Source organism: Nicotiana attenuata, chromosome 1 (assembly GCF_001879085.1).
Source record: "Nicotiana attenuata strain UT chromosome 1, NIATTr2, whole genome shotgun sequence".
In the NCBI taxonomy this organism is placed as follows: domain Eukaryota; kingdom Viridiplantae; phylum Streptophyta; class Magnoliopsida; order Solanales; family Solanaceae; genus Nicotiana; species Nicotiana attenuata.
This window is the reverse complement of record NC_031989.1, coordinates 43,206,376-43,211,623: the sequence shown is the minus strand read 5'-3', so window position 1 is coordinate 43,211,623 and position 5,248 is coordinate 43,206,376.

Here is a 5,248-nt window from a genome sequence, read left to right as displayed (position 1 = left end):
AACAATTGGGTTAAGGGTAACCGCTGGCTTCTTTGGTTCATCCCCTTCAGCAATCAAACCTATTGATCCTTTGGGGTTCCAATCATCCTCGATCTCGATCATATGAATGTCTCCACCCTTGTGGTCAGGCAGGGGGTTATTACGAACATTAGGAGCGGGCTCCCTTGCTAACATGACCTTATTGTCGATCAGGGTCTGAATCTTATCTTTCAATGAACGACACTCGTCAAGGGTGTGTCCCTTCATGCTGGAGTGATACGCACAGGTTTTGTTGGGGTTGACCCATTGGGAGGGATTTTCTGGAGCTTTGGCTGGGATAGGAGTGATGTAACCAGTAGCTTTAAGTCTTTCATATAACGGTCAGTTGGTTCTGCGATAGCTGTGCATTGTCTGGGAGGTTTACGGTCAAAATTTGGTCTGGGTCTCGGAAAATTTTGACGGGTGGGCGGTGATTGATAGTGAGAGGGTTGAGCGTTATAAGCTTGGTAAACAGGTGCTGGTTGAGAGTATCTGGGTGAGGTGGGTTGATATGTGAGAGGTGGAAAGGATTGGTAAACGGGAGGTGGATAAGAGGGTGCGGGTGCTTGGTAATTCGGGATGGGCTGATATGTAAGTGGAGGCGATAGGTAAGTGTGGTATTTTGGTGGTGATTTGGCTCCCTGTGCGACCATCACGGCACTTACATCTTTCTTCTTGGACGCGCCACCAGTTTGTAAAGCCTTATTGGTGGCTTGCAATGCTTCAAGATTTGTAACCATACCATTCTTGATGCCCTCTTTGATTCTTTCTCCGAGTTTGATGATATCAGAGAACTTTTGACCCTCGATCAACATCAACCTCTCGTAATATTGGGGATCCTGAGCCCGGACGAAGAATCTATTCATTTGCTCTTCTTCTAGGGCCGGCCTGACTTTTGCAGCTTGTGACCTCCAACGAGTAGCATACTCGCGGAATGTTTCGGTGGGTTTCTTCTTCAAATTCTTTATGTAGAATACATCTGGTGCGTTCTCTGTATTAAACCGGAATCTATCCATGAAGTCCGATGCCATACCTACCCAACTCGTCCATTTCTTGGGGTCTTGACTGATGTACTAGGATAGTGCATCTCCCTTTAAGCTCCTCATGAAGAGCTTCATACGGATCTTCTCATTTCTTCCGACCCCCATAGCTTATCGCAATAGGTCCTCAGGTGGACTCTGGGATCTCCTGTTCCATCAAACATTTCGAACTTGGGAGGTTTGTACCCCTCCGGAAGTTCAACATCTGGTTGAATTCACAAGTCCTCGTAATTCAATCCTTCAATGNACCCCAGAAGTCAAACAATCATTTAGTTTAGCATGCCTTGACAAATACTGATTTGGTCTTAGATTAAGTTAAGCAGCGAGCGGACTGGTTCAACACATGTATTTAAACAGAGAGTCTGCATTAGGCAACTCGGATACAGTTGTCAGGGACTGACCCAATTCATTAATTAGCCAACCTTTGTTTATGAGTTGAAATAAAAACCTAGGCGTAGGATCTATTAATTTCAGGAAAAAGATGCAAAGAGTTACCAGTAGTTTCAGAAAAGATGCAAGTTGATTTTAGAAAAAGAATTATCAATTTAAACAAAGAGAAAAGATGCAAACCGATTTTAGAAAAGAGTTACCAGTTATTTCAAAAAAGATGTAGACTGATTAAAAGGTTTACGAGTTTCGGGGGAGTGCAGATTGGTTATAGGAAAAAGGTTTACCAATTTTAGCGGGTTTCAGAAGTAGAAAATTACCAGTTTTAGTAAAGACACTAGTTCCAGCAATCGATACTGCTTAAGAACGAATGATGCTATTAAAGACGAGGTTTCCTATAGGCATGCTTTCTATACGTTTACCGATTTTAACACCCTTTCATGACATTAATAGGAGTCTTATACACATGATGTCTATATGCAAACTTTGTTATTGAGCCTATAAACGGTTTGCCTAATGACATTTGTATATGCAGAAATGCAAGAGCCTATAGACATGATCTCTATATGTGTCATTACAGAACATGAATGTTAAATCATATAGACATGCTTTCTAGGTGATTTTGCGGTAAAGTTAAGCGTTAAATCCTATAGGCATGGTCTCTATGTGATTGAACCAGTATTAAAGACCCTATAGGCAGGACTTCTAGTTTGAATAAAAATCCTAACTCATCATTTCTACCCTTTGGATGCAAGAAAAGTAAAGACCCCTCCCACACCCTTTTACTATACTCCCCGAGTTTCATACAAAATTATCACAATCCAATGAATCAAACTGGAAATTAAAAGATACATCAAAAGCTAACAGCTAGATCCGAGTAGCCTAATTAAACCTTAATGTCTAATAACATGCGATTGAGCCACTTTCGGGATCCAGATTTCCAAAGCCTTCTCTATATCCAAGGTGTTTCAAAGTTCCAAGGAATCTCAGGGATTCCAGGCATTGCTTACACCCAGGATACTATCAGAATTAGAATAGTGCAGTATGGAAGAGCCAGCTCTCATGCATCCAAGTTCAGAGGGAGCTCAGGGGGTCCCAAAGCATGGCTTGTAAGAGAGGGGCAGAACTTATAGCTAAGAGTAAGTGCAAAGTGAAAGGGGAATTGGGGAGCCATGAAAGGTGGTGGTCATACCTAGCTACAAAGTAGGCTGGCATACCCCTGACCACTTGTTTGGTTGAACAAGTTAGGAGTAGACCTTTTGAAGGTCAGACCAAAGTCTAGATAGTGATTAGGACACTATCAGACCCTAGTCCAGGGCTCAGACACATAAAGGGGGAAAAGGGAATGGGCATTGATTAAGCTTGGGATTCAAAGAATCCAGTTCAGGATCATAGACAGCAAATTGGAGTGTTGTTATGTCCTGAACCATAACTCACATACAAAGGGTAAAGGGTAAGGGGACTCATATAGGAACAATAAAGACAAAGTTGCAGAAAAACAGTAAAGGAAAACATAACAGAACTAGGATGTGAAACACATAGTGGAGAAGCAGTATTTAAACTAAGATGGACATACCAGTTGCAAAGTAAGAGAATAGCAGAGTAACCACAGCAAGCAAAAAGCAGAAACAACTCAGGTTTTCAGCAGAACACTTGAAGATTCAAGGAGAGCTTAAAGGGTAATTCAGAAAGCAAAGAGGAGAAGTACACAGAGCTAGTCTGTGTATTTGAGAGAAGAAGGGAGTAGAAAGCAGATTGCCTATTATTGCTTGATTGTTACTTACTCGTTGTTACTGCCCTTTTGAAAAGGGGAGGGCTGAGCCCTTTATATAGTTTTGAAAACAGGTGAGGTAGGCACAAAGGTATAAACATAGAAACTAATCAAATTAGTATCAATTAGGGTAGACAGACTCCTTTAATTAAGGGTCTAGTTCAGACGACTAAGAAGGAAGAGAGAATCAGTTTATTAAGGCTAAATTAAGGTAAAGAGACCATATGATGCACAAATAAGGTCACATACACAATTGGATATTTAAGGAAAGAGGGCACAGTAGTAAGAATAAGGTATAAGTTTAAAAATCAGTCAAAGGATCTCGGCTCCAGTTGTAAATCACAAAGAGACTGAGATAATTAAGGATGTAAATAATTCAAACGTTGGTACAAAATCACAGAAGATACAGGATCAATTATTTAAGGAAAACATCAGTAAGGTAAAAGAGGTTCAATAAAGAGAAATTAGTGACGAATTTCTTAGCCTGATTAAAGGAATTTCGAAAATAAAACTTTGAAAGGGAAGCTTATATATAAGCATGCAGTTCAAAACAAAGAAGAACAATGAGAGTTTATTCCATAATCATAGGCAAATAAGTTCACAAGTTCGATTACAGACTCGTCATAAGTCTGTAAACCTAGGGTTTCAGAGTGAAACCCTAGTGTCTTTCACTTCAAAGAAAAGAAAAACCCCCCAAATCTTAGGGTTTCACATGGAGTCGGAGGTGAGGGAATCGTTCAAAGTCACAGAGATAGGCAGATATGCACAAACATAAATTACGAGTTTTAAGACGAAGGTAGGCAAGAGCATGATCAACAGAACTCAGAAACAAAATCAAAGCATGAGCTTAAACACATAAGAAAAAGCGAGTCAATAACCTAGGCTAACATGTGAACAAAAGAGGTAAAATAATCTCCGTGAAAGATCCAGTAAGAAACACAAGAGCAGGCTTGAACATAACAAGGAATAAAACAACGAGCATGAACACACATAAAAAGAGTAAAAGAATCAGAAACATTTAGAAACAATTTTCAGAAAACCCTAAAAATAGGATTCGAACAGTTTTGAAAAGGGAAAATTGGGAAAAACACTAAAATGGCACACACAGCATAGATCTAGACGAATAAGCGAAAAAGGAACCTCGATTAGGCTAGGGTTTCTGAGAACACAAAAGGACGAGAAGGCTTGGAAGTCTCGAGAATGGTTCTGAGCTAGCAAGGTCGAATCCAGGATCGAGAGGCTGAGATACGCCGGAGCAAAGCCGGAAACGGCCAAAGAAACTCGAACCGGCCAGGGTCTGGATGAAGACCTTCGAGGTCTAGCCTCGAATCTTCAATGAGCAAGCGTGTGAGAGCAGGAGATGGTGGGTAGAGGTTGTCCATGGCTAGATTAGCCATGGATTCTGGAGGTAGGTGGATATTAGGGTTCAGAGGTTGAGAGGGTTCGATAGAGACGAAAGGAACCAGAGGCGGAGGATTTTGAGAATGGGGATAGGGTTAGGGTCGTTTGGGAATTAAAATGGTAAGGAGGAAATGTGGCCGTTGATCATTTTGATCAACGGCCTGGATCAAAAGGGAGCCGGGCGGGTAAAAATAAACGGGCCGTGGGTCGGGTTAATTAAGAAATTGGGTAGGGAATTTTAGGTCTGATTTGGGCTTAAGATTGAGGTTAATTTCAAACTAAAATTGAAATGCAAAGGGCTAACTCTTAAATAGCCACTTTTCCCTTGTTTTAATTTATAAAAAATAGTAAAATAGTTTCTAGAAATAAATCAAATGTGATAAAATGATTAATGATACATAATTATCAAATTAAAAATACTGGAGTCAATTTTATAAATATAATTACAATTGAATCTTTAAAGAGGCTAGTATTGCAATTATATGCAATTTAGTTTTAAAAATACCAAATGAATTTGTAAAAATATGCAAAAATCATGTTAGCTATGTTTTGATGTAAATATGAGAATAAAATAAATCGTTCACCAAAATGACAAATTTTGGGAATAATTATTGGATTTTATGGTATAAAA